The 27,774-nt window shown below is 40.0% G+C and overlaps 1 protein-coding gene and 1 pseudogene across 4 annotated transcripts in view; both read left to right on the forward strand.

The window, feature by feature from the left end:
* CTNND2 (catenin delta 2) overlaps nucleotides 1-27,774 on the forward strand; it is a 974,640-nt gene that overhangs the window by 50,846 nt on the left and 896,020 nt on the right. The window lies entirely within an intron of this gene.
* On the forward strand, nucleotides 5,318-5,418 carry LOC126002731 (uncharacterized; annotated as a pseudogene).

The raw sequence follows: 27,774 nt of genomic DNA on the forward strand, positions 1-27,774 counted from the left end.
TGAGCACCGCCGGGTGTGGCCCAAACACCAAAAAAAAAAAAAAAAAAAAAAAAAAAAAAAAGTCTGGATAGTGGTCATACTCTTTTGTCCCTAGTAAGTACTTGTTGTACATTGATATCTGATTAGCAGTTAATTTGGGCTTCTGGTACTCAGTTTCTCCTTATTTTTATAGAAATCAGCAAAAATAAAAAAAATCTCTTTCCCCTCCTGCATTGCCAGGTAGTACAAACACCAGACCTATTCTCTGATTATAATTGAATTTACTGCTATAAGTTATTAATAATTTATTTGTTGCTCTAGCATTCTTTTATGTAATGTGTTTTTCCAATCAAAAATAATTGGTTTGGAAGTTAGGGAAGCTATTGTGCAGGGAATCCTGTTGTGATATATCTGGTCCTTTTATACAAATTATTTCCATTGAGTAAAGCCTTTGAAATCACTAGCACATCATTTCTGAAAGAGAATATTTTTAGGGCACATTTACATGAAGAAACAGCCATTTTGGGTCAATCAGCAATTTAATTATTGAATATCTGCATGATACAATGCTGGATGTCTTAGAGATGGTGTAAAAATATCAATATGTGTATTTTCCTTTTAAGCAAGTTTGAAACTTTATTAGGACAACACAGCTGAAACACATAGTTATTTTCACCTAAGTTGGAAGGTTAAGATGAAACAATATGGATGTTACCAGGAGAGGCCTACTGGGAAGTGAGGGTATCAAACTTCTGAGTTCATTTGAGCACCCCTACTGTGACTTGAAGTCTAACTACTATTTATTGGAAGGGATGCACATCTGGAAGTGTTCAGGGCCTATTACTGATTCTTAGTTCATGGGACACTCCTGCTAATTCTTGGAAAACCATATGGAGGTAGTGGGGATCAACTAGACCCAGCTAAGAGTAACACATGTGTATTAAGCTATATACTATCCCTCCAGCCACTCTAACTATCTTTAAGCATCATCTTTATATGACTTCTTCTCTTGAATATATACAGAAATCTTTTGTGAAAATGTTCTGTGCATGTTCTTCATCTACTTCTCATTTTTATTAAGGTATAATTCTTTTTTTTTTTTTGCTTCATTTTGTTGTTCAGTCTTTTTTTTTTTTTTAATAATTTTTATTTTGACCAAAGTGGATTAGAAATCATTCACAGTAGTATTTTAGGTACATAATGATATCGAATCAGGGGCATTCCCACCACTAATGTTGTCCTCTCATCATCCCTGTTCCCAGCATGCATCCCATATCTCCCCTTCTTTGCCCCCCCAGGATGCTAGTATAAGTGGTTCCTTCTGTGTCTAGCTTGTTGTAGATTGGGTATTGATTCTGTTGTAGTTGGCTTTGGATTTGGTGTTTAAGTCTGATCATTTTTTATTTCTACTCAATGTTCATACACCTGTTTGGTCTTGGTGCCTTCCATTATTTCCCCCTCAATTTTTGAGGCAGAACAAGATGGTTCAAGTTTGTGGTTCTGTTTGAAGGTAAGAAAAAAGGGGGGGTGCAAAAATTTAAACAAGCAAAAAATGGGAGGAGTCCTTCTAGAGACTACAAAAATGAGTTTAAGTAAAGAAAGGGAAAAAAGGAAGGAAAACATAAAAATAATACAAAAAATTTTTTCGTTTTTATTTTTTTGGTTTTTGGGCCATAGCCGTTGACACTCAGGAGTTACTCCTGGCTTGCTCCTGGTTTGGGGGACCATAATGGGATGTTGGGAATCGAACCAAGGTTCGTCCTTAATCAGCAGTGTGCAAGGCAAATGCCCTACCACTGTGCTATAGCTTAGGCCCTGAGGTGTGAGGTTACTCCTGGCTCTGCACTCAGAAATCACTCCTGGCTTGAGGGACCATATGGGATACTGGGGATTGAACCAAGCTTCTTCCTAGATCGGCCACATGCAAAGGAAGTGCCCTACCACTGTGCAATTGCTCTGCTCCCCACCCAGGTATAATTCTTATCATACTGTCAATAATAGTTTAATGTCTACATTATTTCAATACATACCTACTACCAGAGCCCACTACTCAATTATGGGCATGGGGGACCTTCCTATTCCCCATACTACCCCCAATCCCCCAGTGAGCTCAGTTTTATGGACCAATTCTCCAATTCTGTTGTCTTTGGCCAATTGTCCCTTCCCCCTTACTCTGTATCTTTATAGCCAACATGAGAGTGATCATTCTATAGTTGTCTCTCTCCTTTGCAATGACTTTATCACACATCATAGAACCCTCTAGCTCCATACACACAAAAGGAGATAGTATAATTTCATCTAGGAGCAGAGTATTTTGTTGTGTATAGATGCCACAACTCTGGATCCATTCACCTGTCATTAGATGATTAAGTTATCTCTGTACTTGCACTGTTGTACTAAGTGCTACAATGAACTTAGATGTGCATATGTCTTGTCATTGTAATGCTTTTGTGCTTTGTAGGGTAGAAGCCATGAAGTGGTAATGCTGAGTCATATGAGAGATTCTCGCTGTTTTTTTTGAGAAATCTCCGTATTGCTTTCCTTAGAAAGCGAGCTTGAACCAGATGATATTTCTACTGATGGAGAATGAAAGTTCCCATTCTGCCATATATGATCAACACTGGTTATCTCCAATTTTTATCTTTGATAAATGTCGTTATTACATACTGTGAGATGACATCTCATTTGTTGTTTCCATTGCACTAATAAGTGATTCTGAGCATTTTTATATGCCTGCTATCCCTTTTTTTGGAGAAAAGCCTGCTTATCCTTTCTCCCATTTTTGGATGGGGCTACTGGAACTTTTTGTTATTGAATATTTTGTTTTGGAAATCCAAAGAGGTTTTATTTTCATCTTGTGTCCTCAGTGTCATATTTCTATTCAATTTTGGTATTTTATTTAATATCACTCTTTTTTTGGGGGGGAGGTCACATCCGGCAGTGCTCAGGGGTTACTTCTGGCTCTATGCTCAGAAATTGCCCCCTGGCAGGCACGGGGGACTATATGGGATGGCAGAACTCGAACCACTGTCCTTCTGGCCTTACCTCCATGCTATCTTGCCGGCCCCTAATATCATTCTTTTTGTATCACTTGGTATGTATGCAAAAGTGGATAATAAGTGTAAGGAAGCCTAAGAACTATTTATAGACTAAAAATAGAAGTGCTCTGGTGTTAAAGAGAATAGATCTTTCCAAGGACTTTGTGCAAAGAATGTTGAGAAAATGGGAGACCCATTTTGCATGGTGGATCATGAGAAACCTAATGAAGTAGTAGTAGTAGCAGCAGCAGCAGCAGCAGTAGTAGGAATAGTAGTAGTAATATTTTAAGTAATACTTAGCATGTCAGCATTTTAGAAATATAAAGTAACACTGAAATGCTAATTTTAAAACTAATGGTGAGGGCCCGGAGAGATAGCACAGCAGCGTTTGCCTTGCAAGCAGCCGATCCAGGACCAAAGATGGTTGGTTCGAATCCCAGTGTCCCATATGGTCCCCCGTGCCTACCAGGAGCTATTTCTGAGCAGACAGCCAGGAGTAACCCCTGAGCACCGCCGGGTGTGGCCCCAAAACTAAAAACAAAACAAAACAAAACAAAAATCTAATGGTGAGAAATAGATCAGTATTTATAGTCTTCTAATGCCATACTTTATAAATATATTTTTGGGGCTTGAGCTTTTGAAGATATGAAATAAAAGTTTATTCCTCTACTGTAATGCCTTCACAATAGGTGAAGGTCATTGTTAATGATAAAAGGAAAAATTTTCCTAACTTTGAGCTATTTTCCTTAAAACTTCAGTAAACCTGAATTACTCTCATAAGCACCTTCTCATTTTAAATGGAATTGGCCAATTTTGTATTGGATCAAACAGAAAGCTCCTCCATAGCCATTTTCTGATAGTTAATCCATAGTTACATGCTATCAACATGGCTTTGTGAATGCATTTGCAGATGTAGGACAGCTTGAAATGTTTTTTAATTTTTGGACCACATCTGGCATTGCTCAGGGATCACTCCTGGCTTTATGTTCAGAAATCGCTCCTGGCAGGGGGAACTATATGAGATGACTGAAATAGAACCCAGGTTTATCCCAGGTTGGCATTGTTCAAGGCAAACTATCAAGGCTGTGCTATCTCTCTGGACATGGACAGCTTGAATTTTATTTATTTTTACTTAAATCTGTTTTTTAACAAGTAGAGTAGAAAGTGATCTATGTTATGGGAATGCCAAGAGCAAGGTCAGGAAGATTGGTGATATTCCATAAAATCTCAACTCAAGTAGACAGACTAGGCTACACTGAGGAGTTATCTTTGATACTCACGTTTCAGGAAAGTAAGAAATTTATCCTGGTAACTGTCTGGGAAGAGTTAGGCAAGACTGATAGATGAAGGTACAAATATGGAAGAGTGACTTGCTCTTTCTTAAGACTTGACGCAAGACCACTTGAGGCTGGATGATAGATGGGTGCATGCAAGTGCTATATACCCTGTGCTTTCTCTCCTGTCCCCCAACTCCTGTTTTAAGCTCACTCTTCTTCTCTTCAAGGGAGTAAATGTAGTACCAGAGGGCTGAATAAGGAAGTTCCCAGAAGATTGAATTAGGAGAAAGTGTTTTGGACACTGAATTTAGGTGGTGAGAGAAGTAATTAGTTTGGGATGTGTTTGAAGACCCAAAGATTTTCCAGCAAATGGGTGTAAAAAAAACAGGAAAGTGGAAAAATGATTCCTGTGATTCATTTTTAACTGCTGCCAGTTTAGAGTTGCAGAGAGTAAAATCTTCCATAAAGTTCAGTGAAACTTTGTGCTATGTTATTTGGGAACAGCGATGTGGTTTTGTTCAGTTTTTGTGCTGTGGGTTGGCACACTTAAAATCAGAGCAATGTAGCAGGCAGTCGATTATACACAACCTGATTTGAGTAGAAAACTGATGGAACCTGAGAAATCTGAAAGCGTGTACTTGATAATCTTTACTTAGATGGCTGTGGACTCAATGCTGGTAATGTTTATGTGTTGGGTTTAGATTCTATTCAACTGCTGTTCTGTTTACAACACCGAAGACAGAAAAATAAAGAACATTCTAATACATTTTAGAACACTGTCATTTAACCATGCGATTTGGAGTGTCACTAACAATAGAGAGATTTCTAAAGACATTGCTTTACCCTTTAAGCAAAAAATAAATCTTGCATTCTGCTGAGAGAAAAATTCTATCTTCTAATATTAGAAAGATGGTAACTGGTGAAGGGGGGGTTCTTTACATGACTGAAACCTAATCACAATCATTTATGTAATCAAGATGTTTAAATAAAGGAAAAAATAAAGAAAAAAAAAAGAAAAGATAAGGCCTCCCAATGCTTACCACAGGCTGTGTTCTTTACACTGACTGTATAGAAAGAGGAGGTACAGTAAATGCTTCCATAAAAAAAGAAAGAAAGAAAGATGGTAATATCCTCTGAGTTGATGCCTGGCTTAGTACCTGCAAGACTTACCAAGATGTATAGAAAATTGACCCGGCTTAGCATCTTTTTAATGTGATGTCAGAAAAATTAAAACACACATTAAGAAAAAACAAACTATCAGCCTGTGTTTCCATAAGATAGAATTATTACATGAGGTAAAGTTCTTATGTCTATTTACTTCTTTCTGTTTTGGAACTACCACAATTCTTCTATACATTATGGAATTTTAGATGCAATGATCAGAAATCACATTAAGATGCTGAAACACTACAGCTTACAGATGAGCTTTAAGTACTGATGTCGAATTGAGAATTAGGTATAAACCTCTGTTAAATGTCACAAACCTCGGGCTAGAGTGATAACACAGTAGGTAGGATATTTGCTTTGCATGCAGCCAGCCCAGGTTCAATCCCTGGCATCCCATAGGGTCCCCTGAGCCTCAGGATTCCTGAGCACAGAGCCCTGAATATGCCCTGAATGATGCCGGCTGTGACCCCCAAAATAAAAATAAACAAATAAATAATTTTGATTGTTTTGTGATTTCTGTCAAGAATGCTGCTGTGAACTCAGGGGTGCTTGCATCTTTTTGTATCTGTGTTTTCTGTTATTTGTCTGGAAGTGATTGGGAAGGATGAATTGGGAAAAGGAGATTAATTTCTTGATGGTGGATTAAAACTAGTCAATTGTGGGATCTGAATTCTGTATAAATATTTAATATGATGCAATACTTCTATCAAGTATTTAAAATGTTAAATGTTTCCTCAATAAAAACTGTTCAAAAACCATTCATTTTTTGATCATGCAACTTTGGAACATCCGAAAATATAATATAAAAGCAAATGCATTCACAACAAGTTTTGTAAAATTTCCCAAGAAAGGAGTTGTGTACTCCTCTCAAGAGATTTCTATTTTAACCAGAGATTGAAATATTGGTAAAACTATACAACATGTTTGCATGCGCTTATGTGTGAATGTTACTTTACACAGACCCTGCAACACTTCTCAGCAGAAGCACTGAACAAGAGAGTAGGATATTGTTACACCCAGTTAGTCTTGGTTAAAAAAACATCCTTAGAGAGAATTTCTGTGCATGACTACAAAGATGCCATATATATTCATATTCTTGAAGAATCCAAAAAGTCACAATGTACTATAATACCTAATGAAATCTCTTGCTGCTTAATTTCAGTGTGAGTGAACAAGTAGAATAGAGTAACAACCTGCATTAAAAATATCAGCAAGAATTGCTAGTAAGAAGTAGCAATTTTTCCATTCTTGGTACTTCTACAATTTCTCTTTTTCATAGGAAATTCAAGTCCAACTACTGATATACTGATAAAAATGACTATTCGCTGACATTTCTGGCAGATTGGAAATCTAGCAAGGAGGAAACAGTGCCCAGTGTTGGAATGAATGAGAAATCAAACTTAGTGTCTAATAATGTTTATTTTTGGATCTTCTTGAATTTTTATTTTTTGGTTTTTCGGGCCACACCCTTTTGATGCTCAGGGGTTACTCCTGGCTAAGCGCTCAGAAATTGCCCCTGGCTTGGGGGGACCATATGGGACGCCGGGGGATCGAACCATGGTCCTTCCTTGGCTAGCGCTTGCAAGGCAGAGGTCTACCTTACCTCTAGCGCCACCTCACCGGCCCCAAGGATCTTCTTGAATTTTTATTGTGACCATAGAGATTTCACCTGATCTGGATTCAGAGCAGGCACCAAGCCGGATTCAACTTTTGTCTCAAAATAGAGTGGCAATGCAAAGTAGGTGGTTTTTCTTTTTGATTGTGACTGTTTCTGGGCAAATATTTCATTCTGAAGGGTCAAGAGAAAGTCTGCTAATTTCTGGGGGCATCTCATGTTACTTAAAACTATGCTGAGAGAAAGGTACTTGCCAGCAATAAAGACAATGATAGTGCTCAGAGTGGCTGAGCTATCCAGGACAAAAGCAAGAGGCGAAGAAGGAAGATGAGGTGACAAGAGAGGTGATGTGTGTTGTATGAGTTCTGGATGGAAACACTGGTGAACTTGAGCTATTTTTGTTCTTGGCTGCATGAAGGGAGATATTCAGAGGAGAACTGCCTGAATTTTGCTTTTCCTTTTCTGAAATGGCCATGCTGAGCTCATCATGTTGGAATACATCCTGGTAGCCTGGAGATTTCCATTGTGCAAAGACTCTGCGGCCAGAAAGCTTCTTCACTGAATAAGAAAATATAAATAAATGGCCAGTGAGAATCATGATGATAGCCCGATGACCACCTCCCTGACACCTTCCTTCCCCATCCCAGATATGTGTTGAGATCCTGGTAAGAATCAAGCGAGTCTGGGATGAGAAACTGCTGGGAAATTGTTCAAACATTCATGCTTCCCTGCTGCTTGGCAGAGGATGATGGCTTCTGGGCTGTTTCCAATGATGTTGACTCTACCTTTGTTTCCTTGGGGACTGAGTGATAGTGTCACATAGCCTGGGTCATATACATCTAATTCTAGGGGGACATGGAATAGCTACCTGCATCCTGAGTCAATCATAGAAAAGAAGCCAGACTGGAGTCTACCCAGGGACCACACAGCATTACAGATTTGAGTCCTGTGTCTGCTCACAGGCTTCACACTAGCCAAGTCTCCACCATGAAAATGGGACCATCTGGCCCAGGCAAGCATTTCAAGTGCAGGGGAGGAGCCAGACTGTAAGGTCAACCTAGCTGAAATCCTAAACAAAGGTGTTCCCCTGATTCCTCTTCCTGATAACTTGGTAACCTCTTCCTTTGATATATGAAAGCCCACCTGGATTATAGGACCTCCCCCTACCCTCGAGGATTTGATTCTGGAGAATAAAGAATAAACGGTTCTGGCTTTGGGGGTTTCAGAGAGAGAACATGGCAGAGAGAGACCATGAGGCAAAAATCAGACTTCCCAATGAATATCTTGTGCTGACTGGCTTGGATTTATTTTTCTGCCACTACCCTGCTTCTTTAGAGTAAATAGGGGACCAGTTCACTGTTCGTCAGACTGTTGGAAGCTGGACTATAGTAAAAAGAAAAATTATATAAACAAATTCCTATGCACACTACATATATTTTATTTTGAAGTGAAGAAACAAAACGGGAACAAATATAATATGTGGCCTGTGGACCATAGTTTGAGGACCATTAGGTTAGAAATATTGTATATGGGGCATTCTCACCAACTTGTGGATAATTTTATTTTGCACCAGATTATGCAGTTAAACTTGGGGAGCCTGGGGCTGGGTGGAGAATTGAATCATGTGGAAAAGTGCAGCGTACTAACTATTTTTTTTATTTTTTTACTGTTTTGGTTGTGTTGGTAGCAGGATGCATGTACAGACAAAGTGGCAAATGCCTTGGGAATCAGAATATGAAAGTGTCATAACTAGATCGATCAGCTGGGTACCAGATCCTTGTAGAAGAGTGAGGGAGACAAGGTGAGGAAAAGAGGCCAAGAATGGAGATTTTATTTCCTGTCTTGGCACTGGACATGTGCAATTAATTCACTTGACAGACACTTAAAATTTTCAGCATCATGCAGCCCTCTGGCCCCTCTTTACTTTATGGTTATCATTTGTCTAATCACCGAAGAACCCGTCAGCTTCCTTCTGTGCTTCTCTGTTGATGTCATCATGTAGCAAAAGATTTAATAGAACAAACACTCCAGTTCTTGGTAAAATTTCTAGAAAGGGCTCAAAGTTGTTTCAGAAAGTATTGAGGATATTCTGAGAAGTGTATTGGTGATCAAGAAGTTAGATTAAGATGAAAGAGAAATACAAATGGAAGGGAAGCCCACAGAATCCAGTATCCGGTTAAGGCCAAAGGGGTCTTAGCTCTCCTCAATCTACAAGACTTATGATTTTGTATTGTCCTGATCTCTTTTTGTTTTGTTTTATTTAGCTTGAGGGCAACTACTGGTGATGCTTATGGGTTATTCCTGGTTTTAAATTCAGAAATTATACCCAGGAGGCTTGGGGAAACATATGGGATGCTGGGGATTCAGAATAAAATCAAGTTCACTACATGCAAGGCAAATGCCTCTCCACTGTGCTATCTATCCTACCCCCCACTGATATCTTTGGGGGACCACTACAGTCCTTTATAGTCACTAGTCCATGCTGCTTAGGGCCTCTGCATACCCCATGCAAGGATTCAAAGGAACCACAAGGTAGGAAGCTAGCTTTCCCAAACCATTGGTGGGTATGGTGGAAAGGTTTGTATTGCAATGGTATTTTTTATATTAATAATTGTTATTTTTACCAAAGTAGTTTACAAATCATTCACAGTAGTATTTTAGGTACATAGTGACATTGAATCAGGGGCACTCCCACCAACAATGTTGTACTCCCTCCACCCCTGTTCCTAGCCTGCATCCCATATTGCTCCTCCTTTGCCACCCAGGCTGCTAGTACAAGTGGTCCCTTCTGTTTCTAGCCTGTTGTAGATTGGGTATCGTTTCTGTTGTAGTTGGCTTTGGATTTGGTGTTCAAGTCTGATCATTTTTATTTCTACTCAATGTACATATGGTTGTTTGATCTTGATGCCCTTCATTATTTCCCCCTCAATTTGAGAGGCAGAACAAGATGGTTCAAGTTATGTATTTCTGTTTGAAGGTAAGAGGAAAAATGAAAAAAAAGAAGAAGAGAAAAGAAAAAAAAGGGGGTGGGGCAAAAATTCAAACGAGCAAAAAATCCCCGGGAGGGGTCCTTCTAGAGACTATAAATCTCATTTTAAGGAAAAAAAAAAGGGAAAAAGGAAGGAAAATATAAAAATAATACAAGAAAAATCAAATGCAAAATAAAACAAAACAAAAACAAACAAACTAAAAACCTGAGAAGCACCACAGCAATACTGACAACAACTGAACACTAACCACTGTCCTGAAACAGAGACGAATCAAGGCACAGGTGAAAAAAAAGGGGGAAAAAAAGACAAAGAAAAGAGAATGAAAAGAAAAGAGGAAAAAGAAAAAGAAAAAACACAGGCAACAACCTTTAAAAAATTAAAGAAAAAATTTAATTTGTGCTTTTTTTTGTTTGTTTTTTGCATAGGCACAGTAAAAATAGGGGAGATTAAAAAGGGAATTCCCCTGGCCTAAGATATACAGGGTTCCTCCGCCCTTGAAGTATGCTGTCATGGATATAACTACAGGCTCCGTACATGCTCTTTTACTCTCCTAGATCCTTTTGTGATGTCTGGAAGTTTTCTGCTCCCTCATGGATGATAAAATCAGGCCTCTGTAGCTAGTGATCTTGGTATTTTCCCATGTTACATGATGGAATCTTTCTTTACTGTTCCAGAAGTTCCATTCCATCACTAATCGGTCTTCTGTAATTGGTGGTTTTGGTTTTTGCACCTATCCCAGGACAAATCCTAGGATAGAATCATTATGTTTCTACAAGTTCTTCTCAGATGCAGTTGTCTCAGTTGTACCTCTGAAATTAGAGATCTTGGTTGTTGTATAGATCGTAGGTCAAAGCCTGGACTAGGGCCTTTTTTATTGGTCCCAGAATAGGTTCTTCCCAGCCATGTTAGTTACGTTCAGTCTTCTGTAGTTAGCGATCTTGGCTTTTGCACTGATCAAAGGATGATGTGTATTCTGGTTTCATCTTATTGTTAGGTGTTGAGATGAGGCAGCCTGCTCTTTGACCAAGTTATTGCAATGGTATTAACTGATTTTTTCCCCATCTTACATGTAACTTTTTGAAACCTAGAGCAGACAGGCCTAATGTTTCTGCTGAGGAGGTGATTTTTTTTTTAATTTATTTTTTAGAATAGGGATTGAATTTGTATTTCTTATTTGCACAGGTCCACTTTCTAGCATCTAACACCAAGCAGGTGAAGTCCTACTTCCTGTACATTATCTCATTGGTTTCTTCACCTCCGTGGTCAGTGTTAGCTATCAGTATCCCACAGGGATAGAAGTCTAGACCCAGATAACCTGATTTTCCAGCTAAGGAATACATTGGGCAAACTCTGGACAATGCTTTTTTCCTGTGATCTTCAAGAATCTGTCCCTTTGTCCCTAGACTCTGGCCACACTTGCTAGTTATTGTTCATCCTTTGCACAGAGCTCAGACTTTCTGCTTGGTGACTTGGCAACTGCCCAGTCTTGACTTTTGTCATGTTTTCCTGACTTCCCTGAATTGGTTAGCAGAGATGTCACCTGGCTATGTCACCTGGATATGGTTAGCTCATGAAAATCCTCTCAGGTTCCAGACACTGCTTGGGGTTATTTGGAAGATCAACGTTCAAGTGTCCACATTCTTCTGGGGCTTTGGCTTTTCTCTGTTTCTTCATCTTATGAAAATGGACCATCCCACCATCACTCAAGGACTTTGTAAATGCTGTCTGCTGTTGGAATATGTTGACTAGAATTTTCTCCTATCTCTCTGCCTGGTGGCCCCAGAGTGAAGGCAGAATGCTCAGAAACACTCACTTAGGGAATCCCCTGGCTCAGGAATGGCCTCTTGTGTTTCCAGTGAGAATCCTTTTAGCCTCTTTAGCTCATCTCTGGTTTCAGACTGCCTCGGGGCATCTTGGGATTGTTTCCGCTTGGATGCGAAAACCCAAGGAACCATCACTCTTGAAGGAATTGGGTCTTAATCAGATTTATTTGGCCAGGTGAGCATGGCCGAACATACAATTACAGCCCATTTTTATCACCTACTTCATAAAAAGTGACAGCCCATGGCAAAGGGCCCAGGTCCAAAGGGACTTGCAAGGGTTTACTTTCTGAAAGATGTTGTACTTGTGAAATTAGAAATTTACATGCCTCATCAGAGTTGGCCTTAAACATCAAAGCAACAGCAAAAGAAACTACAACAACAACAAAAAACAAAAAACAAAAATAAACAAACAAAACAAGAAAACTGTGCCACTGGGTTGGAGCAATAGCATTATGGCGAAGGCATTTGCTTTGCATGAAGCAAACTCAGGTTCAATCCTTGGAATCCCTTATGGACCCTTGAGCTTGTCAGGAGTAATTTCTGGGTTCAGAGCCATGAATAACTTACAAGTACCTCCAGGTGTGGTCCAAAACCAAAGAGCCCCCAAAACAAAACAAAAAGGCCCCCCAAAACAAGACAAAATAACTTCTGTGAGACAGCAAGAGTGGCAGCACTATGTGTGAAATATGTGTTTTGTTTGAATCTGACCCAGGTTCAATCCCCAGCACCTAATATGGTCCACTGAGCCAGGAGTGAGCACAGCTGGGTGTGAGCCTTTCAAACAAACAAACAAAAAATTAAAACCTAAAAGAGCTGTGAGAGGTGATCTTGATTTTACAGTAAAGGATCAAAGTCCCTAAACCTTCAAAGTATTCTTCAAGGCCCAAACCTTAGAACTGAGTCCTGTTCAGCTCCACTTCTGGTCGATGTCACTCTGCATTGGATATTTCTGTAAAGATGAATTCATTCCTTTTTAAATGGATTTGGGGTGAAATTTTGCAGCTAGTGCAGACAACTTTAGGATGAGCTATTTGTCTTCCTCTCCTCAGCCAGTGTTGACTGAGCCCTTTGGCGCCAGGCTCATTTCCAAGTACTTGGAATGGAGCAGGAAGGGGAGACAGAGAAAAGGCTGATTTGGTGGGGTTCACAACACTGGAGAGAAACAAGAAACATAGGGAGAATAGTCTTGTATAACACAGACTAACAAGTACTCTGGAGAACAGGACAAGAGAAGACAAGACAGTGGAGGGCAAAGGGGCTGTGAGTGAACTTTTGCACTGGGACAAGTTGGGAGTAGGAAGGATGGTCAATGTAGGCCATTGCTGTGGATGCAGCTCTCAGCCAGAATGGCAGCAGGATTTAGCTTTTTGGGTGCCAAGGGGCTACTTAGCAGATGATTCTCCAGAGCCAGCTCTTAGCTTTGCTAGCTCCTTGCAGACCCGGCAGTGGGCAAGTTTAGGAGTTGTATGTGCTGATGCCACAGAGTGGATAGACAGGAAGGAGAAATGGCTGTTAGGCACTGCTGGGGAAGAAACTCGGGTTCTGAGGATGTGTCAGGAGCCACTTGTGTGTGTGAGGTGGGCTCCAGTGAGGATAAGTTACTGAGAGGAGTGAGTGGGTATGCAGGAGAAAGAGCAGATGAGTGGCTCACAGAGGCAGTCAGGTGAAAGGGCAAATCGATTATGCCACAGTGGTTGCCAGCTGTAGAGAGACTTGGAAGGAAAGAGGGGTGCCCAGCTGGGATGAAGGATTGAGAAAAAGGATTGGTTTTGAGTAGTGGATAATTTGAAGGTTTTATATGGAGTTTAAAAATTATAATAACCATGGAGCTAGAGCTATAGCACAGTGGGCAGGGTTTTTGCCTTGCATGCAACCAATCAGGGTTCAATCCCCAGTATCCTATATGGTCCCCCAAGTATCACCAGGAGTGATTTCTGAGTGCAGAGCCGGGTGTGGCCTCAAAACAAACAAGCAAAGTACATGTCTCTGGCATGCGAGTATCTGGGTTTTGTAAGCAGTTGGTTTAGAGGATGGGCAGGCTTAGCAGAGGGAGTGTGAAATTTAATGTCACCCAGGTGAGTGCCTCAAAGAAATGAATATTAGAAGTAGTTTAGAATGAGCGCAGTGAGTCCGATGGGGGGAAACCAAGGCAGACATGGTGTACCTAAAGCTGAACAGTTTGATTAAAATCATAACTGAGCTGACCTCCTGAGGCTGTTGGTTACTAAATGACAAAGTGTTAGAACTGCCCGTCTTACTAAATGACAAAGTGTTAGAACTGCCCTTCTGTCCTGTGACTCCCTGCACTTGCAGACTGGATGCAAATTTCCTTTGGACTGGGGGAACCCAGTGAGAGAATTGGGGGAGTGATGGACTCTTAGTACTCTCTAGTACTGTGATTTTGTGATGAGGTTGGAAAGCAGATTTGAGTATTTGGGGGAGGTTCACACAGAGAGGAAAGAAACACATCAACACTCAGAGAAATGCAGCGAGAAATGGAAGAGAAAGCAGGTGAGAAATCAGGGGGCACCACACCATGGAGTCTCCCAAGCAATAGGAGATCTACATTGGTTTTGCTTCTTTCTTCCTGTTACATGAATGATTAATTGCTTCTCCCATGAATCAGTAATTCAAATACGTGCTTGTTTAATTAGTCCTCAGCTACCTTTATTAGTGATGATCTTTCCAGTGCCTTCAACAAGTGATAAATTTCCAGAGAGTTAAATTTCCCAAGCTCTGGGGAAGAGGGTTTTTTAATCCTTTTTTTCTCTTATACATCACAGTTCTGAAATTTCTAAAATGTTCATGGGAATGATTGAGTCTCTCCCCCTCTATAACTATTTTTAAACCCCAAACTATTTGCATCACCCAAAGATGTGGATGCAGAACATTTTTTGTGTCTTCTCTAGCCAATAACATGTTTTACTGGGATCTTTGTTATCCAAAAGTGGGGCTCTGTCTCTTTTAGCAAAGGGAGCTGCCCACAATTTTGTTTGCAAGGTTTGCTGTAAAAGTAAAAATTCCTCAGGTTTGCTTGAAGATTTTCACACTAGCTTTCTCTTGTGTCTATCAGTTCTTTATTTGCCCTTTCTAGATGTGAAATCATATTCTAGAATTGTGTTAAGAAAATAATGGTTTGGGGTTGGCATGATAGTACAGCAGGGAGGGCGTTTGCCTTGCATGGGCTGACCTGGGTTTGATCCTTGACATCTCAGATTGACCCTGAGCCTGCCAGGAGTAATACTTGAGCATACAGCCAGGAGTATCCCCTTGGCATTGCAGAGTATGCACCCCCAAAATAAACCCACAAATAAAATAAAATAAAGAAAACAATGATTTAGAACTGGACTAATTACTCTGATTAAATGAGGATTCTGGATTTTGTTGCTACTTAAATTGAAGAAAATACTTTTGAGCCTCTTTAAACTCTGTCACTGCCTTTGATTACAATCTGGGCCATAAGGGGATGTAGGGAGAAAGGAACTCTCATTCACTGCTGGTGCTCATGCCGCCTAGTCCAGCCCTTATTTAAAACAATATGGAGATTCCTCAAAATATTAAAAATTGAGCTCCCATTTGATCCAGCTATACCACTTCTAGGGATATACCCTAGGAACACAAAAATACAATACAAAAATTCCTTCCTCACACCTATATTCATTGCAGCACTATTTACAATAGCTAGACTCTGGAAACAACCAAGATGTCTTTCAACAGATGAATGGCTAAAGAAACTGGTACATATACACAATGGAATATTATGCAGCCATAAGGAGAGATGAAGTCATAAAATTTTCTTATACATGGATGTACATGGAATCTATTATGCTGAGTGAAATAAGTCAGAGGGGGAGAGATATACACAGAATAGTCTCATTCTTCTATGGGTTTTAAGAAAAATTAAAGACATTGAAATTATTCACAGAGTTTAGGGCCATCTCAAGACATGAAACTTACCAGAAAGAGTGGTAGATGGAGTTAGTAAAATAGCTACACTGAGAACTATCATAACAATGTCATTGAGTGAGGGATGTAGAAAGCCTGTCTCACGAATACAGGTCGGAAGTGGGTGAGGGAGGAGATGGGGTCATGGTGATGGAATGTTGCACTGGTGAAGGGGAGTGTTCATTTTATGACTGAAACCCAACTACAATTATATTTGTGAGCATGGTGTTTAAATAAAGATATTATTAAAAATAATCTGGGCCATAGCAGGAAGAAGGTTGAGGTCAGTTGGTGGGTGGTTTTCTGGGCTCAAACCACAGGGCATGTGGGCTGCGCAGGACATTGAGAGGGGCTTCAGTAGGGACCATAGAGCATCCCTGATTTTTCTAGACCTGGGTGTGTTGTAGCAACATTTGAACATTAATGTGTTTTGGGGCCACAGCCAGCAGTGCTAAGGAGTTACTCCTGGTTCTACACTCAAAAATTGCTTCTCGGAGGCTTGGGGGACTTATGGAGGATGCTGGGAATCAAACCCAGGTCCATCTTGGATTGGTTGCATATAAGGCAAATACCCTACCACTGTGCTATCACTTCAGACCCAAAATATATTTTTATACTTTTAGTTGTGCTGGGAATTGAACTCAGAACTTTATACATGTAAGGCAAAGAGTTTACTGCTATTCTATATTGTGGATATTTGCAAGGGAGATTTTAAGCCAAAGTTATTATTTTTTTTTAATTTTTATTGTGACCAAAGTGCATTACAAATCTTTCACTGCATCATTGATGGTACATAGTGACAATGAGTGAGGGGCATTCCCACCACCAATGCTGTCCTCCCTCCACCCCTGTTCCCAGCATGTTTCCCATATCTCCCTCCTTTAACCCCAGAATGATAGTGCAACTGGTCTCCACTTTATAGCTTGTTGTAGATTGAGCATCCATTCTGCCATCATTGGAGATAAAAAGTATAAGAAAAAAAGAAGAAAAAATTTGGCAACAACTACCAAAGAAAGAAAAAAGAGAAAAAAAAGAAAGAAAAATGGAAGAAAAAAGAAAAAAATGCACCCAGCAAGAGTGAAAAAGAGAAAAGTGGAAGAAAAAAGAGAAGGAAAATAAAGTAAAAAACTAACAAATCAAAACAAAACAAGAAAAACTAGGGGTGCTGGAGTGGCAGGGTTTGGAGTTCCCCTCACTTTTTTTTTTTTTTTTGCATAGGCACAGTAAGCATTGGAGAAGAAAGGGAATTCCCGTGGCCTAAGAGATTCAGGCTTTCTCCAACCTTGAAGCATACCATCATGGGATCAACCCCTGGCTCACTATATACTCATTACCCCAGCCCAAAGGCTTTTTTGTGGTGCCAGGAAACTTTCCTTTTAGTTATGGGTGAGAAAATCAAGCCACTGTAGCTACTGATCTTGGTATTTGCGCAAGTCATAGGACAGGGTCTAGGATAGAGTTTTTACGGTACTAGATGTTCCTATCTATCATTGTTGTTGTGTTCAGTCTTCTGTAATAGTTGCTCCCTGTTTTCATTCAGTCCCTAAACCGAAGCCTAGGATATTATGGATCCAAAGGTTTTGGTCAGTCTTTGTTGTCCAAATTGGGCCTCTGCAATAAGACATCTTGTTGTTGTTGTTGTTGTTGTTGTTGTTGTTGTTGTTGTTGTTTATAAGAGTTCTGGGCTACAGCATAGGGTAAGGTTTTCCTTATTGGTCCTTATTGGTTGTCAAAGTCAGTTTTCTGTTGTTGGTGCTCTTATTTTTCACTGTTCAAAGGACGATACATCTTCTGAATTTCATTTAGTGTTAGGTGATGTGATAGGACAACCTGGTCTTAGGTCAAGTTGTCATTTCCTCGTTATCATATCAAAACTGGCACAAGTTGGTGCCAGAGCAGTGTTATAAATCTCCCAATGGAGCTTAGCTCCTGGTGTTATTGCCCAGAGCTGTTTCAGTTCTAAGTCTGGGATTTGGGATTGGACTAACACTGTCCAATCTCCTGGAGACTGCGTGTATCCACATGACACATGTTCAGGATGGGAGGCACCCTTCTGTTATAAAAAGTGTGATTCTTATCCCTAGAAGATAAGATATTGTTTCTCTGTCTATAGTTTCCCCTTTTTTACTGTGCCCATACAAAAACGTATGGTGTCATACTGTGTTGCTGTGCTGTTCTAGGTAAGGATGACAGGCTGCACACACAGTCTCTGTGGTCTGGTTTTGATCTGAGCTTATATCCCAGTCAAAGCTTTTTGTATCAAGCAGCACCAAAAATGGTAAGGATAGAGAAAAAATGTATATATTAAAATAGAACAAATAAATAAAACTGAGTTAACAAAAAAAAAGTATTAGAAGAAAACAAGTGGTGGAGGAGGGTGCCTGTATATTTAGGAATAGACATCTTAAGATGCATTATTATACAGGTATTGAGCTTCCATAGGCAATATAAGACTCCCAATTAGGTCCTAATTGTGAGAAGTGAAAGCCAAGGTACTTTTTCATATCACAGGGCTTGGAGTTGAGTTTGAGACATGTTTTGCGGCATTACAGAACCCTATAGTGTCCTTGAGCTGGGATTTTTGCTGAAGCTGATTTCTGTATTATGCAATAGTCCACGATTTGGTGGGGGTGAGAGGGGCCATCAAGCATGAGTCAGCAGGTGTATTGGTTGTAGTTCTTTGCTGAGGCATGAGATCGGGGACCCAGTGGGTGTCTTTCACTGAGGAGCTGGATGGTGGTCTTTTGGGGCAGGAGGTCAGTCTTGGTGCCTACTGAGTTAGGAACTAAGGGTAAAGAGGGTTAAATTAGGAGAAGATAATGGATCAAGGTTGGGAGATGAGGGGGTAGAAGAGACACAGGTGTGGGGGAGAGGCAATACATGATAGAGGCTATATACAATATATAGATGAATTGTTTATGGTTTTGGCTTGGAATCAGTATGGAAAGTCACATCCACATAAAGACTGACTTTAAAGATCTATTTGAGTGTTATTATCCAAATCTTGGGCATTCTGTTTCCTTTCCTAGGAACCTTCTAGAATAAAGAACATTTTTAGATAATGCTTTAAAATTATATTTGATTATTAGTATTAATCAAATTATATTTGATTTTCAAAATGAGTCTTACTAAGAAAAGACACCCCTGCAGGGGGTCCAGTATGCATAGGGAAGGAGTTTCTCTCTTCCCCTCTCCCCCAAGGGCCCAGTTGCCAGGCCCGGTCCTGAAGGCCAGTTTGCCATGGGGGGAATCTTGGTCCCCTGGACTAATTGGTCAGTCCAGGAGGCCTTTGGCCAGCTGTCTGCCCAGATTCCCAGCCATACCAGTACAAGAGGAGCAGATCCTGGCATGTGGGGTTTTCTGTGTCCAACTGCAGCCTCCCTCTCCATTTTGAAAATGCATAGGGGAGGAGTTTCCCTCCTCCCCAGCCCACCCCCCAGGGCCCAGTTGCCAGGCCTGGCCCTGAAGGCCAGTCTAAGCAAAAGTAATTTTAATATTTAAATACTATTTGTATAAAAGATATCCAGTCCCCACCATGGCCTGTAAACAGAATCCTGTTGCATTTTATTCTTACAATGTACTTGTTACTGGTCAATTCTTTTAGAGTTTTCTTAGAGAATCAGAACTAATAAGATGCTAGGAATGATTCTTCATCTCTGTGATCTTTGTCTATCAATTCTAACTCTATAAATCTCTCTTCACACACATACGTAGAAGAGGGGGAAATTTTATCTTACCCTCTTTTGTTTCTTCCCTTTTAATATTGTTTGTTTTTGCATATTTGATTACAGTTCTTGCATACTTTATTGTGGTAGTTGTTAGGAGGATTACACTTGTTGCAGTAGCCTGGGTGGTGGTCACATACTTTAGTTGTGGTGCTCACACAGGCTACTGGATTGTGGGGTCCTGGAGATTCCACATTTGTGACATCAAAGTGTCAGTACTATGCATACTTGGTCATATGAAACACTGCCAGATTTAGGATTTATACCTACAAGTTGTCCTACCCATCAAACCACCTCAGAATCAGAGATAGGAGGAGTTTAGGAAATGTGTTTCTATAATGGTGAAACTGTTGTCAAATCCAGTATCTGTAGGGCAACCTGGAAAGTTAGGCACTATTGGTCTGCTGCAATGCCTTATCACTCATGAGGCATCTTCTAAAACTAGCAGGAATTAATTTCTCACCACAGTCTGGTTGCCTGAGAGCAAGGTACTGTTATGGTTGAGGCTGGTTACTCTTCTTTATAGTTCATACAGGTGAGAAGGGGTTTAGGAAGCTGACCCCGTACCTGGGAGTGCACTAATCTCTCAGAAGGGGAAACCACCCTCATTATCTCACTGGCTTCCACATACAATCATTTGAGGGGTAAGAACTTTCATTTAGGAAGTAAGCTTAACTACTACAATAGAAGTCTTGATATTGAAATCCATGAGGCATGTGGGATCTCTGGGGTTCTCAAAGTAAAATGCTCTTTTGTGGGAAATTTTAGACATTTTTGTTTTCATGACTTCAACTCATTGGATGAGCACCTTCCTTCCCAAATTGCTGGTAACCAGCATTATTGAAAGCTATTAGTTTTCACCATTCATCGCATACTTAGATGCCTTGAAAGGGACATTCTTTCTAGGGCTGAACCACACAGTTCTGGGCTTTAGGGCTGAGCCAAGTTGACATGTCAAAGTAATCATAGGTGCAGAAGTGTTCCATTTTTAGTTGCTTCCTAAAGCAACAGTATCTCTGTGCTCTGTATAAGAAACTTTTATTTCGGCAAGTACCCAGGAGTCTCTGTCAACTGCAAATATTTTTCATTAATGAGATGCAAATGTTTGTGAGTTGAAATATTGTGATGTTGGATCTGCACTCCAGGTACAATTCTGCTTATGAAATTTCAATAGCAGAATGAATTTGAGGGACAAATGAACATAATAATTTCTATTCTTTTCACTCACCATAATGGCTTGTTTTCTCATTCCCCCCATCCAGTTTTATTTGCCATTTTATCATTTATTAAAAACATACCATAGGAATCGCATCAGTATTCATCAAGAACATAAAACTGTATATTGGCTCCAAATAACAGGAGCCCGTCCATGCTTTGGAATAAATGAGATATTGCTGCTAGTAGCTATTTTATTGGCAATCTCAAGCCTTCGAAATTTCATATCTTGGGAATAGATTTGTCTTCATAAAACAAAATGCGTTCTTCATTTTTAATTTGACACAAAATTCAAGCTTCTTTTTTCTCCACTTAGGTTTTATTATTTCCTTGAAGGTTTCTTTTTCTTCTTTTTTTTTTTTTTTTTTAGCTGAGTGGGGTGAAAATTACTTTCCTGTTGCTGTTTCCTCATGTTTGGATGCAGTGCAGATGAGAATCTATTTTTCTTTCATGACTTCACTTGGTTCAAAGTCTTCGCAGTGGCTGCTGAGTGTACTTTATATATTTTTGGGGGGTGGGCCACAACCTGTTGGTTGGAGCATATTGGTTGGAGTTTACACCTGGCTCTATGCTCAGAAATCACTCCTGTCAGGCTCAGGGGACCATATGGGATTCAGGGATAGAGCCTGGATTGGCCACATGTAAGGCAAATGCCCTCTCTACTATGCAGTTGCTTGGGTCCCTGAGTATATTTTATTTTTTTATCTTTCTTAACTTGATTGATTGATTGATTGAGCCACACCTAGCAGTGCTCAGGGATTTCTCCTGGCTCTGCACACAGAAATTGCCCCTGGCAGGCTGGGGGACTGTATGGAATGCTGGGAATAGAACTGGCTCTCTCCCAGGTCTGCTGCATGCAAGGCAAACACCCTAACGCTGTGCTATCTTGCCGGCCCCATCCTGAGTGTATTTTAAAGCCACTCACTTGTAACCAGTCACACTCTGCAATAGGAGGCATAAGGATCTGGCATGACATGGGTCTTATGTTTGAAAGCATCCAGTGATACCATTTTCTTTACTCTAAGGCTCTTGAATTCTTTGCTCTGGTCCTCATAGGCTCTAGTCTGAGCAGAAGGCTGCCTGCCTTGGGGAGGACTGTGCTGAAAAGTAGATCAAGCTTCATGTAAACCCCACCAGGTGTTCAAAGCCCCAGCTTGGAGTCTGAATCTTGGGGAGAGTTCAGTAGCTTCACCGCTCATGGAGCACCACCCAACCTTCCCTGACCAGGAAGGAGGAACTTGGCTCAGATCACAAGTTGTCCTGTCCATCAATAAATGCACTTCAGGCCATGTCTGTTCCTCACCCAGGATCAGGTCTCTGAGGAGTACAGAGGGTAGGTCATTTGGCTTGCATCCAGATTTCATCTCTGGCATTCTATATGATCCTCCCTTCATGGTGAGGAGAAATTCATGAGCTCAGAGCCAGGATTGATCCCTGAGCACCATCAGGTATGGCTCCAAATAAAAACATCAAACAAACAAACAATAAAAAGGGAAGCACTTTGGTAATTATTTATTTTTTGATCATTAAAAAATGAAAAGTAGAAAGAGGAAAGATGAATGAAAATGTTGCCTTGAACAAGATGGAAGTAGTAATTTGAATTCCTAAGAATAATGAATTCTCACTTCCATCTTAAAATACATTGAAAATCTGTTAACATATTGAATGGGTGAGTGGGGAACAAAGGAGCTTCCCGAAGAATAATTGCCTTTTATGCATGACGCCCCAGGCTCAATGCTAGGCACTGCACACAAAAATATCTTTATTATGGATATTGGAGATGGGGTTAAATAACATTTTCACAGAATCAAGAGGAATGGCCAGCGTGCACCATGTTTGTTACTGTGCTCAAATGAATTTTATATGCTTTGTGAGAGTGACTCACGGATAATTCATTCATTACAGAAGGGATCAGTGTCGATGTTGGCAGTGTTAGACTTTCTCCTTCCAATGTTAGTGTTTCCACTTTCTTTCTAATCACCCCTTGAAAACACAGTGACTTTGCCATCTGCACAGCATGGGGCAAAGCTCTGATGAATCCTTCTTTGAAATGCTGAAAATGTCATTGTTCTTCTCCTTTCTCAAGCTGACAACATATGGTGTCTTTCTCATTTGTCTACCAGGATTTCCTTTTGAGGAACTGACATTTTTTTTTATTTGAACAAAACCTCAAATTCCTTCAAGTTTGAAGTGGTAGGGAACAATTGCTTCTTACATAAATCCATTTCTGGTGGTGTGTAGGTCTTGCTCCTGCTCTGAAATATTTAGTGTTTAATATTTTGTTAGTCACTTTCACCACTTGGCTCCTGTTTTTTAATTAATGATTTTCTGTATTATTACTGCTTTCTCTTTTGCTTCATCCATGATGAAGTAAGTGGTTCATGACCACTGTGGATACATCAGTATACAAATGTTTATTTAAAGACCATATATTGTAGTGTTATATTGATATTAATAGTAATTGTTATTTCTCGCTTTCTTTGCCCTTCCTTCCTTCCTTCCTTCCTTCCTTCCTTCCTTCCTTCCTTCCTTCCTTCCTTCCTTCCTTCCTTCCTTCCTTCCTTCCTTCCTTCCTTCCTTCCTTCCTTCCTTCTTTCTTTCTTTCTTTCTTTCTTTCTTTCATTCATCTTTATTTATTTATTTATTTATTTATTTTGTTTTTGAAGCCACAACCTGTGATGATCATGGGTTGCTCCTGGCTATGCGCTCAGAAATAACTCCTGGTTCTGGGGATCATATGGGATGCTGGGGTTGAACCAAGGTCTGTCCTGGATCAGCCACGTGCAAGGCTGTGGTATCACTCCAGACCCTCCTTCTCTCTTTCTCTCTCTTTCTCTGTCTCTCTTTCTCTCTCTCCCCCTCCCTCCTTTCCTCTCTCTTCCTTTCTTTTTTCTTCTTTTCTTCCATCCTTCCCATTCAGCACTATATGGTCTTCTTCCTGGCTCAGTGTAGTATCACCCTCACAAGATCAACATTACTAATGCCTTTTGATTTTTTTACATTGACTACATTACATTTTTAAATTTGTATTTAGTGAGTTAACATTGGTGTCTAAGAATGTAACTATTTATATGTCCTATGGATGGAGGGTTACCACATTGTACCTATTATCATGATACAATATTACCATATTACTGAGTCTATTGAACCATTGCTTTGTGTAATATATCTGTGGTCAGAGTCTAAGGGTATCTCTTTATTTTGGGGTATAAATAATATCTCCCCTTTTTTTGATTATTTTGTAGCACCTATTTAAAAAGTCAGCAGGACTTTGTCTAGATTCTGCTTTTCTTTTTCACTTAGCACAGCACCCTCTATTTTCACCCAGATAATAGTAAAAGGCAAGATTTCTTTTTAGAGTGAAGTGAAGATGCCACCCATCTTACTGTGCCAGTGGGTATTTCAGATCTTGGCTGTTGTGATTTCCACTGCAATGGGATACTTAGGTGTGCTTCTATCTGTTCAAATGGATATTTCTTTTTTTTAGACCTATTTTAATTTAAGAATCGTGATTACAAACTGTTTTAGTTATGTTTTATTTATATAAAAAATTAAAAAAAACCCTCTTCACCAGTGCAGCATTCCCACCACCAGTGTCTTCTATCTCCTTTCTCTCCCACCCTTGCCTGTATCTAGGAGACAGGTATTCCATTTCTCTCACTCACTACCATTTTTTTTACCATAATTTTTATTTTGATCATAGTGGCTTACATATTGTTGACAATAATATTTTAGGTACATATTTACATAAAATCAGGGGGGATTCCCACTCACTACCATTTTTATTGTAGTTGTCAGTGTAGTCATTTCTCCAACTGAACTTACCACCTTTGTGGTAAGCTTCATATCATGGGCTTGTCCTTCCAGCCCTTATCTCTATTGTCTCTGTATTATTAAAATAATGTTTTTTACGTTTTCTTTTTTGTTTGTTTGTTTTTTGGGTCACACCCTGCAGAGCTCAGGGGTTACTTCTGGCTCTACACTCAGATATCGCTCCTGGCAGGCTCGGGCTGCCGGGATTTGAACCACCATCCTCCTTCATGCAAGGCAAATGCCTTACCTCCATGCTATTTCTCTGGCCCCATTTTTTACTTTTCTTATAAAAAAAACCCCAAAACTTTCTGTGCTATCTTGATAGATGCGTAGGAGTGGAATTGCTGAAAACGTATTGTATAGGTGTCCTTAATTTTAAAAATAAAAATTCTGCACTTTTACATTGAGACTGATCTGTTTTCCATCCTCACTCACTCAGTGATCTCTTGACATTCGTATCATCACTTGCTGCCTCTCACTTCTTTGATGTGAGCTGCTCTCCTTGGAGTGACAGAACATCTGCTTTTTATTTGTTTTTGTATTTATGCAATAGTAGGTATCATTAAGAATATTTTCATGTTGCTTTTGGCCTTCTCTGTCTTCTTTGAAAAAGTATCTTATTTCTGATTTAAAAAAAAGTATTATTTGAAAAAATTATTGTCAGGACCAGAGAGATAGTACAACAGGGTTAGGGCATTTGCCTTGCACTCAACTGACCCTGACAACGTATATGGGTTGATCCCTGACAACCCAGATGGTTCCTGAGTCCAGAGTCTGGCATAATTCCTGAGTATCACTGTATTTGGCCCTCCCCCAAATTAAAATAAAAGCTTTGATGCCACCCCCCACATTCAGTTAAGTAACCTCAGCTGGAGTAAGGACTAACTTCCATTTGAAGAGCTGGTACTGAAGTTTCTTGTGCACATTCAACTTATATAACACCCTGGAACCTTTCTTTGTATTTGTGTTTACACCTCACCCAGCAGTGCTCAAGGGCTGAGTCCTGGCTTTATGCTCAGTGATCATTCCTGGCATATTCAGGGGACCATATGGGATGCCAGAATCAACTTGGGTCAACTGCAAGCAAGTTTAGGGCCCTCCCACTTTACTAATAAACTGGCCCTCATGCTTCCTTTTAGAAAACTTTCTTTGAAACCCTTGAATTACAAAATAGTTTGTAATGCATGTTTCTCCATCTTTCCCCCTAGCAATCTTGAGGAAAGACTCAGCAGACCTGTGGGCTGGCAATTCCTCCGGTGACTTGTGGGTGACTACTGTGGTTCAGAGGACGAAGGACCGAGTTTGGGGGGGCATGACAAAGCTTGAGGTTTCTTAGAGCTGGCAGCAGAATAAATCAACTGGAGGAGATGGGAGTAAACAACAGGTGTTCAGTAGGTTCATCAATTGTACAATTAAAAACAAAGTGATATAGATGTTCTGGGTTACGCCACTTGAAGCTCTAACAGATTTCCCAATTTGCAGAATGAGTTAAATAATTATAGCTGAGAGACTGTATTCACTTTAATGGGAATCTGCAAATGCAAATCCTAATTTGCTTTTGGAGTTACATTATTAGAATTCAAAATTTGGCAAGGAGTATTATGGGTGTGGATGTCAGTATCTCTATTCTTTACTTAGGCAGGAGGATTCATCACACCATCAGGAGAAATGCTGGAGAACCTGGAACAGGTCCTTGGGGAGCTGTTTAAACATCCTTCTTAGAATTGCACTGTAAGATAGTTCTATAAAGATTTGATTTTAAAATATGTAATAGGTTTTATTGGGATAAGTGTAGATTTTCTTTGGTTAAATGATTTATGCTGTTTTCTCTTTCCCGTAAGTAGAAATCTAGGGAGTTGGGGATGGGAGGAATTGTGGCAAAACAACCAGTTGATCTTTTAAGCAGTGAACAAATCAACATCTCAAAATTTGTCCTTGATGAAAACATAGACTTATGTTCTTCAGAATTGGAATCCAAATCAGAGAGCAGTGTTTACATTCCTTTTGGATTCTTATACTTCTTGATTTAAAGCTAGATCTAGGCACTCTTTTTGGGCCACACCCAGTGATGCTCAGGGACTACTCCTGGCTATGTGCTTAGAAATCGTTCCTGGCTTTGGGGACCATATGGGATGCCGGGGGATTGAACCTCGGTCCATCCTAGGTTAGCGCATGCAAGACAAATGCCCTACCACTTGCACTGCCTCTTCAGACCCTATATCTAGCCACTTTTAAGAGACTGATTTTTTCTTTTAAATGTGAATCATCAGGGCCGGAATGATAGCATAGAGGTAGGTCATTTGCCTTGCATGCAGAAGGATGGTGGTTCAAATTTCAGTGAACCATATGGCCCCCCGAGCCTGCCAGGAGCAATTTCTGAGCATAGAGCCAGGAGTAACCCCTGAGCACTGCCGGGCGTAACCCCAAAAAACAAAAAAAATTATGAATCATCGAAGACTTTCAGTCACATGCATATATTGATGTATCACAGAGTATTTGTTTTATTTAAACACCATTCTTACAAGGTTGTTCATAATACAATTATATTTTTTTACAATTAAAGCTTTTCATGATTGAGTTACACTCATATGGCATGAAAATAATTGTGGTGTTGGTATGGAAAATAATTGCACCCCTTCCATTAGCTCAGGTTTAGGGTAACTTTGAGGGAATGAAGACATTCCCTATTGAACACTAGTGCAATCAGAAAGAGAAACTTCTCTATTTTACTATCCTCGAATCTTAACACCAAAGTCTGGACTTGTTTTATGTTTGTGGGCTGAGCCAGGTTGATAACCCCCCGACACACACACACACACACACACACACACACACACACGTGCTCTTGTTTGGAAAGAATGACCGTGTCTGAGTCCAGCATGACCATGTCTGAGTCCAGCAGAATAAAATGACAGCCACACGGGCAATGGAAACATTTCCAGTCATCATGTGCAAAACCAAAAAAGCCACTTGAAGCCAGTGGAAGAAATTCTAGTGACAGATTTGAATATAAGCAACACATTCAGTGAATGATTTCAACTTCTTTGGTTTAAAAATGATCAAAGGGACATTTGCATTTCACATTAGTTTTTTTTTTCTTTGCAGTCAGAAGTGTATTTTATACTTCTCAAACTTTTGAATCTGGAGCAGTCTTGTGTTTCCATGTCACTGGCTTCCATTTTGGATG

Source organism: Suncus etruscus, chromosome 2 (genome assembly GCF_024139225.1).
Source record: "Suncus etruscus isolate mSunEtr1 chromosome 2, mSunEtr1.pri.cur, whole genome shotgun sequence".
Classification (NCBI taxonomy): Eukaryota; Metazoa; Chordata; class Mammalia; order Eulipotyphla; family Soricidae; genus Suncus; species Suncus etruscus.